Here is a 14,592-nt window from a genome sequence, read left to right as displayed (position 1 = left end):
CACACTTCACACAGCTGGGAAGCAGTCTGCTCTAAGGGCCCATTCACCACCCACCCTCCCACTGACCATCCCTGGGTACCACTTCCTGAAAATTCCTAAAGGGCTCACGCCTCCCATTTTTGACACCTTAAAAGCTGGGCTGGCTGCCCTGGGCTCGCTGTAAATCAGTTAATACCTGCATTCTGCAGAGAATACTGCCTGGCATCTTTTGATCATGTACAGAAGTCCTCCTTAGGCTACATTTATATTAAACAGCTTTAACTCCCTTTGAAACAACGTGCTTATCTTATTATATCTCTCTATCACGGGTCATGAGATTTAAAGATGTGAAAGATTTCATCAAGCACAAAAGCTTCCTGCTCAGCACTCCAAGATATGTGTCATAAACCATCGGGACTGAGCTCTCCTGTAGCTATTCCCAATGCCAGGGTCAGGGCAAATCACCGTGTCTTCTGTTTCTAGGGAAGACTGGCCTGAAGGCGACCCCGAAGAAGCCAGGTGCACAGAAAGGAAAGGCTCTCTAACAGATGACAGAGTGTCCAGTACAAGGGCCACCATCACCACTGAGGAGAGCCCCAGGGTCAGGAAGGAAAGCCGGGTTCAAAGATCTTCCTCACTTTGCACAGCTTGTACTTGGCCCTTTGTCTGGGTTCAAACCCTGGCTCCACTGACCTAGCTGTGAGACCAAGTTACTTCACCTTTCTGGGCCCCAATTTCTTCATTTGTAAAATGAAGATAAAAAGAGTGCCTGCCTCATAGGTTTCTCGATGATTTTGTGAGTTAATATACATATAGCACTTAATACAATGTCTGATACAAAGTAAGTGCTCAATAAACTTGGGCTAGCGTTATTGTAATATGACGATTCCAAACTCTTGCTGTGTTCTTCCTGTATTCCTACCAGTTTGATTGTGGAAACTATTTTATAAGTGAGCCATTCATTGTGTTTAAGAGCATTTCCTCACCAGGGTCTACTGACCTGAATGTTTTCAGATATTTCCTTACAACTTAAAAAAAAAATTGCTATTGTATTAAGTACAACATAAAATATAAAACCCAAGCAACATCATTTCATTGAAAGGGCAGTTATAAAATCTGCACTCTTGTGACTCCATTAGCATTTGACATTCTAATGACAAAAACTCAACCTGTGAGGGCGTCAGACACCACTGTGTGAGACACCATCCCGCGGCACGGAGGGTGGCTACTTTCTTTTCATAAACTTCATTTCATTTTCACTAGCAAGAAGAGAGTCCTCTTTCCATGCCCAGTGCAGCCATGGCTCGTGGTCCCAAGAAGCATCTGAAGCGTGTAGCAGCTCCAGGCATTGGCTGCTGGATAAGCTGACCAGTGTATTTGCTCCTCGTCCATCTACCAGTCCCCACAAGCTGAGAGAATGTCTCCCTCTCATCATTTTCCTAACAAACAGACTTCAGTATGCCCTATCAGGAGATGAAGTAAAGAAGATCTCCATGCAGCGGTTCATTGAGATCAATGGCAAGGTCCGAACCGATGTAACCTACCCTGCTGGTTTTATGGATGTCATCAGCATTGATAAGACAGGAGAGAATTTCCGTCTGGTCTACGACACCAAGAGTCGCTTTGCTGTTCATCGTATCACACCTGAGGAGGCCAAGTACAAGCTGTGCAAAGTGAGGAAGATCTTTGTGGGCACAAAGGGAATCCCTCATCTGGTGACCCAGGATGCTCGTACCATGTGCTACCCTGAGCCCCTCACAAGGTGAACAACACCAGATTGATTTGGAATCTGGCAAAATTACTGATTTCATCAAGTTTGACACCGGTAAGCTGTGTATGATCACCGGAGGTGCCAATCTGGGAAAAATTGGTGTCATCACCAACAGAGAGAAACACCCCGGTTCTTTTGATATCATAGTTCATGTCAAATATGCCACTGGCAATAGCTTTGCCACCCCGCTCTCCAACATTTTTTATTGGCAAAGGCAACAAACCATGGATTTCCCTTCCCCAAGGAAAGGGTATTCACCTCACCATTGCTGAAGAGAGAGATAAGAGACTGGCGGCCAAACGGTTGGTGAAATGAGCTGATGTGACATGATTCGGAGAGTCTTGTACTTAATTAAAGAGGGGGAGGAAGATGGAGGAAATGGACATACCCACTAAGATGCTAATAATTCATAACCTAAATTTCATTCCCTTTTCCTATGGGACTTAACAGCTAAATGAGTATGATAATCCCTTACCCTAAAGTCGTTCTCACTTCAACCTCTTCCTTTTTTTATATACCTGAGTTAGCTCATTGTACTTTTCAGTTTGTAACCAGCTATCAGCCCCTGAAAAGCTCCTATTTCATTTATTTGTTTATTCCCTTTTATTCACATTTCTTATTTCCTATCGCATAGCTGCGTAGGCAATTACTCTGATGTATTTTCAACATATATTTGAGTTTGTAGGTTTCTAGCAAAATAAATAGTTTTGTTTTGACTGTTTATGTAATTGCAATTGAAATGTAAATATAGATTTTAGTTAGTGGTAATGTATTAATATTGGTTTATTAAATGTAACAAATACACCACACCACTGTAGGATGTTAGTAATTGGTGAAACTGATGCCAAGTACATGACAGCTCTGTACTATCTTAATTTTTCTGTAAATGTAAAATTACTTTAAAAAATAAAAGCCTGCCCTAACCGGTTTGGCTCAGTGGATAGAGCATCGGCCTGAGGACTCAAGGGTCCCAGGGTCAATTCCGGCCAAGGGCATGTACCTTAGTTGTGGGCACATACCTAATAGGGAGTGTGCAGAAGGCAGCTGATCGATGTTTCTCTCTCATCGATGTTTCTAACTCTCTATCCCTCTCCCTTCCTCTATGTAAAAAATATCAATAAAATATATTTTTTAAAAAATAAAGCCTATTAAAAAAAATTCAACCAGTAAGAATTCAACAACGCCCAGATCACCCACAGGTCACACACACAGAGGTATTTGTAAAGCCAGACTTCAGCCCAGCCAGTGTGGCTCAGTGGTTGAGCATCGACCTAGGAACCAAGAGGTCTCAGATTCAATTCCCCATCAGGTCACATGTCCGTGTTGCCACCCCGAACCCCAGTAGGGGGGCGTGCAGGAGGCAGCCAGTCGGTAATATTCCTCTCTCTCATCAATGTTTCTATCTCTCTATCCTTCTCCCTTCCTCTCTCTAAAACATAAAAATAATAATAATAAAGCCAGACTTCAGAACTCAGGCACTGAATGGCAGAAAGAGTTGTCTATCAAGTGGTTAAGATCTTGAAATGGAACCTCCTGCGTTCATATTCTGACTTCATCACTTGGGCTGTCCCTTAACCTTTGCAACTCTCAGCTTCTTCATCTATGCAGTGGGGATAGCAGATGCCCCTACAGTGTTATTTTGAGAATTAAGTGAGATAATTTATACAAAGTGCATAGCACAGTACCCAGCATTGATGGACACTAATAAATATTAGCCAGGACCTAGCCAGTTTGGCTCAATGGATAGAGCGTCGGCCTGTGGACTAAAAGATCCCGGGTTTGATTCCAGTCCAGGGCACATGGTAGGGTTGCAGGCTCAATCCCAAGTGGGGGACGTACAAGAGGCAGCCGATCAATGATTCTCTCTCATCATTGACGTTTCTATCTCTCTCTCCCTCTCCCTTCCTCTCTGAAATCAATAAATATATATTAATTAGTTAATTAATTAATTACTAGCCATAGTTAGTATTATTCATAAGCAATATAGAGCAATTGAAAATGTGTATTGCCTTTGATAGAGTCTAAAGCAAAAATAATTACCTATTAATGGGAGAGGAACCATAAAATGAGTGTCTAAAATGATCCCGGCACAGATATACAAATGGCCACTCAAAGGAGACCAGCAAAGCATAACCTTTTCAATGAATTAGCCATAAGTGGAGAGAGAGCATGTCCATTGAAAAGTACGTGGGGCAGTCAGGGGAGCATAAGGAACTGGGAACCAATAGCAGACAGAGGCCATGGAATCCTCTGCTACCCACAGGAGACCGTGCAGCCCCTTTGGCAAGGCTCTGCGTATAGTGGGGAAGTCCTTCAAGCTATCTCAGCTGAGAGACTTTCCCTAAAATCATGCACATTCCTTGGCTGTGACTCTACTTCCCAAACCCTCCCTGTGATTAGAATCTGGCCTCCCACATAGCCTACTTTAGCCAACTGACATTCCAGGTCTACCACCGTCCCAAACACTCTGCTAGAGAGACTGTGCCCAGAACTTTCAGAGAAAGGTCTTTCCAGTCATTTGCTCTCTTGTGTTCACATTTCTACAGCATATAACATAACTAGTAAGATATACCTGAGACGTGACACTACGTCTTCCGACCTTAGGTCCAATCGTCTTTCCATTATGAAAAAAATGTAAGCATCTTTCCTATGGCTTGAGCATAAATTCCTTAATTTTATTCTTATTTGAAGATATTTAAAGGGGAGGCTTAGAGAGCCAGTCAGTGTGTACTAAACGAAGGAAAACACCTGGTTAAATGTTCTCCCATTTGCCTAAAAAGTATCTAAAAATGGTCAATCAAACTAATGTGTGACTCATGTCCATTGGCAAATGTGTTAGCTGCAAGCCTGGCGAGCCCACGTTGAAAGCAAAGCTTGGGGCAGAGGAGTGGGCTCACAGTGACTACTAGTGGTTATCTTTGATCATTGCATGGCTGGTAAAGCATTTTCTGTGTAAAAGAAACAAGATTAGTGGCAACTTCCTACATTCCACGTGTGCAATTATTAGACCCAAATGAAGTGTACATTTCTTTGTGGAAACTTTCTTCATACATTAAAAAAGATGCATCTCTTTAGGGAACCAAACATATGAAAACAGGGACATATATGAAATTATTTAGGTCAGATTATTCATTTTAAAAAAGTGCTTTGAAAAAGACACCCATTTGAAGGATAAATTCCTCTAGTGAATTTAATATTTGATCATATGAAAATCCCACATACACACACATTTTTAGAAATACTGTAGTACAAGTTCATAGTGTGTGCAAAGGTATCAAACACAGATCTGAAAAATGAAATGCCCTGTGAGTCTTGGGGTTTTGTCTGTTTTCCTGATCACTGAAACCCGAGTGTGGCACAGTACCTAGAAAACATGAAAGCAAGCGCTTGGTACACATCTGTTCAATGGAGCTGAATGGAAGGGCTCAAAAAAAGAGAGATTGAATTTTCAAGCCTCCGAGTTTCACTAGGCTACTCCCTCCGTTGGTTTCGGCTGCAATAACAGAATACCGCAGATTGGGTGGTTTAGAGACAACGGAAACTTATTTCTCACAGTTTGGGAGGCTGGAAGTCCAAGATCAAGGCACCAACTGGCAGATTCAGTGTCTGGTGAGAGTCCTCCCCCTGATTCATTGACAACAACCTTCTTTCTGGTCCTTACATGGTGGAAGGGACAAGGGAGTCCTCTGGAGTCTTTTTTATAAAGGCACTAATCCATTCTTGAGGGCTCCATCCTCGTGACCGAATCACCTCCCAAAGGCCCTACCTCCAAACACCATCACATTGGGAGGAGACACAAATATTCAGTTCACAGCAAATGGGAATCTGAAGACAAGGGGTAGAATAAATCAGGAGGTGAGGACTAGAACTGGTCTAGGGGTGGACAAGAGACAAACTACCGGTCCTTTGTGGTCTCGGGTACCCACTTGCTGCCCTGGGTATGGTGACACCATCTCCAACAGAAGGGGTGTGTGGTGCTCGGGTCTCAAGCAGAAAAGTCTGATCACCTGGAGATGCTGGCCTCCATCGTAGTATCTGCATCCAGAGAAGAGCAGCAGCACCTCCACAAAGGACTTCCATCTGGAACTTCAAATGCAGCTTCTAAAGGGGAAAATGCCTTTTGGGGGTCCCATTTCTTGGCCCTCATGGTGCAATTATAATACCATTCCTTTAGAGAGCATTTTATTACAAATTTCCCCTCCTTCAGCTTGGAGATAAAGCAAAATAACATAAATCTTGTACCTGGAGTGTTAGGTTTGGGTCCTTTCCAGAATGTTTTCTCTCTTCTGCCTTCAAACAACCAATTATTTATCTGTTTCTCTACCAGAACTTTCAGAACACACTGGGTGAAATCATGTCTAATTCAACCTATGAGGTCATATTTTTTGAGGAACAGTAAAAGTCCTTATTTTTAGCCCTGATCGGTATTCTTCAGTGGATAGAGCGTCAGCCTTCGGACTGAAGGGTCCCAGGTTCGATTCCGGTCAAGGGCATGTACCTTGGTTGCGGGCACATCCCCAGTGGGGGGTGTGCGGGAGGCAGCTGATCGATGTTTCTCTCTCATTGATGTTTCTAACTCTCTATCCCTCTTCCTTCCTCTCTGTAAAAAATCAATAAAATATATTTTTTAAAAGTCCTTATTTTTAGCTTAAACTGGAGATCACATTTTCTAAAAATATAATAGTAATAAAGTATGTAAGTACCAAAAGGAAAAATAAGAAAATTAATTAGAAAACCACACCATTAAATTATCTTAGAAATTAAGAGCAGCTGTTTTCATTCAGCTACCTAGAACATCAAAATACAGAGCATTTTGTCCAACTTTGTCCTTTACTGAAAATGTATGAATTATAAAGTGATCAAAACTATTGTGTCCTCTCATATTCATTCAATACAAACTATAAAATCATCAATTATGTTATCAACACTATACTGCTCCATTAAAAATGGCTAGAAGCCTATGTCTCCATCATACCAACTGTTTTCTTTTATTTGCTTGTTTCTTACATAAATAAAAATTTTTCTTTATGAAATTATCCTCAATGAGAACATTCTTGGACACCAAGATCCAAGAGAGACATTAGAGCAGGGTGTTAGGGCACTGGGTTGGAATCCTGGCTCCACTACTTACTACTTCAGTTAACCTTGGGAAAGTTATTTAACCTTTTTGTACCTCTGTTTAGTAACTAATATTCTATTTCCTGCCAGTAAAATGATATTAAAAATAATCATTTCATAATAGCCATGTGAATTGAATGCATTGTTATATGCAAAATACTTGGAAAAGGGCCTAACACATAGGAAGTCTCAATAAATATTAGCTTTTATACCAAAAAATAATTAACCCATTGTTTGTAAACCTGTTTGAAACCAACACAATCTTATCCTTCCTGTTACACAGCAATGGAATTCAAGACATTTTACAATCTGGTAGCAGATGAACAAGAATTTGAAAGGAAAGCCAACGGTATCTCTTCTCTAACTACAGGATAAGGTATTTCTAGTCACTGCCCTCTTTTTGCCATTAAGATTTAACTAGATGCAATTCCTTTTTAATTTCACTGATAATATTTTTGCAGAAATTAGCTTGGCCACTGGAGGGCTCTCACAGCCTCTCATTAATGCTATGTAAAAATGATTTGCTAAGGTTGTAGGAATAAGCCTTACAAAATACCGATAGCACAACTGATACACTCCTTTTCAAAAGTAATCAGCAACACATAGCAAAATAATTTAAACTATGTATATTCTTTGATCCAGCTTCTAAAAGTCTAAGAAAATTTATTACTAAAGTGTTCATTTTTCAATTTACATTTCAATTAAGTGTTCAAATAAAAAGTAGCTGTTATAAAATATTAATTTCAAAATACAAATTGCTAAATTTTATTTCAAAACACCTGTACAATTGGAGACTGGTTTTAAAATATATATAAATGTATTTGGAAAATATACACAGGAATGTTAATAAGCAGTTCCTTTGGGTAGTGAGATTGAGGATTTTTTTTTTCTTTTGTTCTTTAGGCATTTTCCAGTTTTCCATAATGAACACGAGTTCATAATTTATAATTTAAAATTTTTTAATGTTTTTTAATTTAAAATATTTTCCATACTTTAAAATATTTATTATTATAAGGGTCTATAAAGAGTACTCATGCCCTAGTTCAATGGTCGGCGAACTGCAGCTGGCGAGCCACATGCGGCTCTTTGGCCCCTTGAGTGTGGCCCTTCCACAAAATACCACGTGTGGGCGTGCATGTAAAGTGCGATTGAAACTTCGTGGCCCATGCACAGAAGTCAGTATTTTGTGGAAGAGCCACACTCAAGGGGCCAAAGAGCTGCATGTGTCTCACGAGCCGCAGTTTGCCAACCACTGCGGTTTGGCTCAGTGGATAAAGCATCAGCCTGCAGACTGAAGGGTCCCGGATTCAATTCTCATCAAGGGCACATGCCCAGATTGCGGGCTCAATCCCCAGTAAAGGGCATGCAGGAAGCGGCCGATCAATAATTCTCTGTTATCATTGATGTTTCTCTCTCTCCCTCTCCCTTCCTCTCTGAAATCAATAAAAAAAAAAATTTTAAAGCTGAAAATAACAGAATAATTGATTTTTTTTTTTAAAGAGTACTCATGTCCCTGTACACAGTAGGGCCATTCTGATTGTTATGTCACCATCTCATTGGCAGTCCTCTTCACCTTCAATATAGTTCAACCCCTTCAGGATCCCAGATCATACAGGCCTTTTATGACACAACTCCCACAGAAACCCCTCCCCTCCACTGTGCAGCCCACTACCCCAAAGCAATGTCCACAGCCGCCATGATGAGCTTCTCGGTAGTTCCTCATAGAAAAATGCCACTCTTTCTCATTCCCTATGCTTTCCACCTGCCCTATATCCTCAGGAAATGACTGTCTCCACCCAGCTACTTTCCAATCACCCAAAATTAATTAGCCCAAGAACTTCCTATGACAGGATTTTCCTGTGTCTTCCTATGAAGTTCTGAAGGGTTCCCACGGTGCCTTAAGCATGCTTTCCTCAAAACATAAATTACCCAAATTGTACTGTTTAGTTTCTCATTTAACCGGGTGAATTATTTTCTCGGAAAGTATTATCTTGCATTCATTACTTAGCCTCCAACCTATCCTCGTGCAGTTCCTTCTGCCTATAATGCTTCCCAATACTTTCCCCTCCCCACAGCTCACATCCCTCACAGAGTTCTGTTTTGGTGTCATGTAGAACAGGAGCGCAGCTCACCCTTCAAGTTGAGCTAGATGGACTCTTCTTATTCCCCTAGCCCTCTGAGAAAAAAAAAACAAAAAAAAAAAAAACAAAAACTTAGCCACGCTGCTTGAAATAATCTGTTCAGGTGTCTGGGAGTTTTTCAAAGACAGAAACTTGTGCTTGACATTCTGGTAAGTCCAGTTTCTAGCTGAGTGTCAGTGTCAGGCCAGGGCAAATAGTAATCATTGTCATTGGAGCTAAACACCTTCCCGTAAAGCTTGCCAAACTGAAGTTCTAGCTTTAAGGTCGAAAACTCTGGATCTGGTCTGGTGCAGAGCCGCTGGTCCCGGGAATCAGGGTGCAGCTGGAAAGGGAGCCGCCCCTCCCGGTCATGCCACACTTGTTCATGCCACAGGGAGCCTGGCGTGAAGCCATTCCTAGACGGCCTGCTTCTGGGTGGGGTAGCGGCAGAGCAGCTTCCTCACTGCCAACTATTGACACTGCCAACTACTGAAAGTCAGTCCTCGACACAAATGTCAAAAGAATTTTTTTAATTAAAAAAAAAGAGTAAGATAATAATAACAAAGGATAAAAGAAAACAGTATGAGAAAAGGAGAAAGAACAAAATTGACAAAACTTTAGTTAGAATGACTAACACACAAGATTCAAATAAAAATGGGTAATTTCTACCAATTGTACAGAAACAAAAAGAAGTTTAAGAGAATACTATAAACAAGGATATGCCATCAAACTAGGTAACTTGGATGAACAAATTCTTAGAAACACAGAATCTATCAGAAGCAACTTAGGAAGACAATCTGGATAACCCTATCACTAGTAAGGAGAGTACATCAATAAGCAAAAACCTCCCAACAAAGAAAAGCCTAGGACCAGATGGCCTCACTAATTAGTTCTACCAAACAAAGAATAATTAACACCACTTTTTCTCAAACTCTTCCAATAATCAAAGCAAAGAGAATACTTTCTAACTAATTTTACGAGGCCAGGAGTATTCCAATAACAAGACCAAAGACACTACAAACAGAAAAACTTGACAAAACTACAGACTAATATCCCTTATGACTATTGATGCAAAAAAAAAAACTCAACAAAAAGCTAGCAAACCGAATTCAACAGCATATTATATGATATATAAATATTATATGTCAAATGTATTTCAATTAAATAAATAATAGCATTTGACAAAATTCAATACTCTTTAATGATAAAAATACTTCTTCAATGTGATAAATAGGCCATAAAGCTTGCCAAACTGAAGTTCTAGCTTTAAGGTCGAAAACTCTGGATCTGGTCTGGTGCAGAGCCGCTGGTTCCGGGAATCAGGGTGCAGCTGGAAAGGGAGCCGCCCCTCCCGGTCATGCCACACTTGTTCATGCCACAGGGAGCCTGGCGTGAAGCCATTCCTAGACGGCCTGCTTCTGGGTGGGGTATGAAACCAAACTATGAATATGAGAGGTCTATTTATTTATGTCTTCTTTAATTTCTTTCAGCAGTGTTTTGTAGTTTTTAGTGTACAAATCTTTCTCCACCTTGGTCAATTTTATTTAAAACATATAGCTGATATCAGACTCAGTGGTGAAAAGCCGAAAGCTTTCCTTCTAAGAGCAGGAAAAAAAAAAAAAAAGCAGACATTCTATTACCACTTCTATTCAACATAGTATTAGAGGTTCTAGCTAGAACAATTAGGCAAAAAAGAAATTAAAAGCATCCAAATTGAAAAGGAAGAAAATTATCTGTTTGCAGATGATGTGATCTTATATGTAGAAAACCTTAAAGATTTCACACACACCAAAATGAAACTGTCAGAGCTAATGAATGAATTCAGCAAAGTTCCAGGACACAAAATCAACACATAAAAATCAATTGCATTTGCTACTTACTAGCAATGAACAATCTAAAATGGAAATTAACAAAACAATCCCAGCCCAGCCTATGTGGCTCAGTGGTTGAGCATTGACCTATGAACCAGGAAGTCACAGTTCGATTCCTGGTCAGGGCACATGCCCAGGTTTTGGGGCTTGATCCCCAGAAGAGGGCATGCAGAAGCAGCTGAACAATGATTCTCTCTCATCATTTTTGTTTCTATCTCGCTCCCTCTCCCTTCCTTTCACTAAAATAAACACATATTGGTTTAAAAAACAACTCCATTCACAATACATCAAACAAAAAAATACTTAAGAATAAATTCAACCAAGGTGGAGAAATATTTGCAGACTAAAAACTACAAAATACTGCTGAAAGAAATTAAAGAAGACATAAAGAAATAGACCTCTCGTGCTCATAGGTTGGAACGCAATATTAAGATGACAATACTAGCCCTGGCTGGTGTGGTTCATTGGTCGAAGCATCATCCTGTGCACCCTAAGAGGTCATGGGTTTGATTCCACGTCGGGGGCACACATCCAGGTTATGGGTTGAATCCCCGGTCAGGTGCGTGGGGGAGGCAGCCAATCCATGTTTCTCTCTCCCCGTCTCTCTCTTCCTGTCTAAAATCAATAAAAACATATCTTTGGGTGAGGATTAAAAAAACGAAACAATTCTATATAGAGTGATCCACAGATTCAAGGCAATCCCTATCAGAATCCCAATGGTGTTTTTTGTAAAAGTAGAAAAACCCACCGTAAAATTTATATGGACTCAAAGGGACCCCCAAATAGCCAAAACAATCATTAAAAAGAACAAATTTGGAAGACTCACATTTCATTTCCAAACTTATTACAAAGCTACTATAGTCAAAATAGTGTGGTACTGGCATAAGAACAGCAGACAGCCCAGAAAAAAGTCAGACACAAAATGAAAAATATTTTATGATTCCACTTGTATAAGGCATCTAGAATAGGCAAATTCAGGGGCAGAAAATAGAATTGGGCTATTAAAAGCTGGGGTGTAAAGATGAATACGGAGTTATTTCAGATAATGAAAAAGTTCTGGAAATTGTGGTGATAGTTACGTAGCATTGTGGATGTACTTACTGCCACTGAATTATACACTTTGTTTATTTTGTCACAGAAAAAAAAAAGGGAAGGTCTGGTAATCAGACTTTAAGATGGCCAGCAATGATCTCTAACTCCTGGACTTCATGCCCTTCTGGAAGTGCCTCCAATTGAGTCTAGGCTGGACTTAAATGACTCACTTCTAACAAATGGGAAGAGTCTGTGACTTAAGGGTCTATGTCATCAAAGGTTGTGACATCACTCTCTCTCCTTTGTAACACTCATTCGGGGGAAGCCATCACCATGTTATGAAGAGCTCTGTGGACAGGTCCACACAGTGAGGAACTAAGCGCCTGTCAGTAGCCCTGGGAGTGTGAGCTTAGAAGCAGATCTCCAGCTGTCCAGCACACAGGTGACTTCAGCCCAGGTAACACCATAACTGCACTCTTCTAAGAGCTCCTGAGCCATCACACTAACCTGCCCCTCGGATAACATGTGAGAGACACTTGTTGTTTCAAGCTGCTAAATTCTGTTACACAGGAATAGGTAACTAATACCAGAAGTAGGGGTAGAGGATATGGGGAAATCACTAAAGCAGGAGTCCAAGCATCATGAAAGAGGATAATCACCAAAAGCTAGTATGTTCATGTGCTTTATATTTATATATTTTTTAAAAGGTTTCTTAACTCAGTCACTTAGTGTGTAATGAATAATAGACTTTAAAGTAAAAAAAAAAAAAAAGAAAGAAAATGTCAATTTTTAAGGGATAGGCTTGCACAGGATACTAAAATGGCTTGAAACAATTTTATTGGCATTAAAAATTTTTATTTGGAATTTAATCCACAATCTATACAAGTTATTTACAAGGCATGAAAATGGAAAACAGCACAAAATACAATTGAGGTATGTATAAGCTAAGAGCACAGTATGTCATGTTTCAATAAATATAATTCAAAATTTGTAAACTAAGTGACCAAATAGATGAGTCTTGTTTTATAGTAAAACCATATAAAATATCTATTTCACGTGAGGTAGAGGACAGTTTTGTGTCATGTAATACAACCAACCACAGCAATTTTAACCATAAAACTGTACATCATTGGCAAAATTTTATATTGAATTATGGTTAATGTAGTCATTAATTTGTTACAACAGTTGCAGAACAGGTATTTCATTTACTGCCTTCACAGATTTAAAATTCAGAAATAATTTAAGACTACAGTGTTGGCTTAATATTATCAGGATAAAGAAATACTTCTAACAGGATGGTTAAAAACAAGTATATTTTATTTCTCCCAAACTATAATCCCCCAAAAGGTGTCCTAGATTTAGTAATTTAGGTAGGACATTTCTACTAGAACTACTTTAAGTATGCTGTGCTTTATTTTCAAGTTGAGGTATCTATATTGAAGAAAATCTTGTAAATTTTACATTCAACTAATTTAATACACTTTTGTTTTCTGGGCTTAACTTTTAAATTTGTTATTATATTTGATCACTTTCTAATTCAAAAACAGTAGCACTATATAAGACATTTAATTATATTATTTAAAAAACAGGCCCCAATTGCATTATGTAGTTTAAAGCCATTTAAAATGGAAAGATTTTACAAACAAAACAAAAAGACTGTCCTTTTAAACAAGATGCAATATAGAATACCTATATAAATTTTCCCAACAGAAATGCACAAGTATTCTATACTAGAAAAAAATTAAGCTGCTTATTCAATCCCACAATATATAATACATCAGTAATGTGTCCCTTATTGCTGACAGCTTCAATTAAAAACTATTAACTAGTTCCAAGCACAGAAATAGATGTATAGTCTGAGCACAGCTTTTCATTATATTATTTTTTAATGTCCTGTTGTGCAGATTAAATGCATAAAACCAAATAAAAATATTGTTCCCTAAACAATCACAACGAAGTCTTTTTGTTGAGAAGAAAATTTTAGAGCTGATCAAAAACCTTCAACACCAGCTTTACAATTAATTTTAGGGAACTACCTTAAGCATGTTACTCATTTATCATTTTACTTTCCCTCCGAGGCCACAGATGTGCAAATAAATTGGTTGTTCTGTCATGACTCCAAATAAATGAATAATCTGCAAATATTGTACTCAGTCTATTTCACCTACTTTAGTAATTGGTTTTTAATTCAATATGTACAAATGATTTATACTCCAACTGGTAATATATTAAATATGCTATAAAATTATAGTTCAAGAAGCATGAAACATCCTAATTCTCATGAACACAGAAACTCAAGCAAAAGAATATGCTTTACAAAAATAAAGCACAAGTCAAACTTACGTTGTCAGTCAAATCCTTTCATAGTGTTTACAAGTGAATTTGTGAAATTAGGGTGGTTTTGAGCTTCCTCAATGACAGCAGATTTTACATTTACTACCTTTATAAATTTGGTACCTTTTCCTCATAGAGTACAGAAACTATCATCACCCAAATTAAACATCACCTACCACCCAGTAAGCTAATATTGTTCCCTTCCTTCTAAAGATGCTTTAGCACTTTTGATAGGCTGTTCCTTTAATGCAGCTTTTTAAAGTAATAATTTTTGTATTTTTCCTAAATAGAGTATTATAAAATCTGAGGGAAAATCTGCTTGCCTAATGAATTAGCACGCAAAAACAACACCAAAACAAACTTGAAG

At 38.9% G+C, this 14,592-nt stretch overlaps 1 pseudogene across 1 annotated transcript; it reads left to right on the top strand.

Annotated features, from left to right (window-relative positions):
• The first annotated feature begins 1,278 nt into the window (after nucleotides 1-1,278).
• Nucleotides 1,279-2,065, top strand: LOC308515322 (small ribosomal subunit protein eS4-like; annotated as a pseudogene). The gene has a single exon. The product of its transcript is annotated as a small ribosomal subunit protein eS4-like (transcript).
• The last annotated feature ends 12,527 nt before the right edge of the window (nucleotides 2,066-14,592 follow it).

Source organism: Myotis nattereri (assembly GCF_964212035.1).
Source record: "Myotis nattereri genome assembly, chromosome: 3".
Lineage (NCBI taxonomy): Eukaryota > Metazoa > Chordata > Mammalia > Chiroptera > Vespertilionidae > Myotis > Myotis nattereri.
The sequence above is the reverse complement of the archived record's forward strand: the minus strand, read 5'-3'. Positions and strand labels throughout refer to the sequence as shown.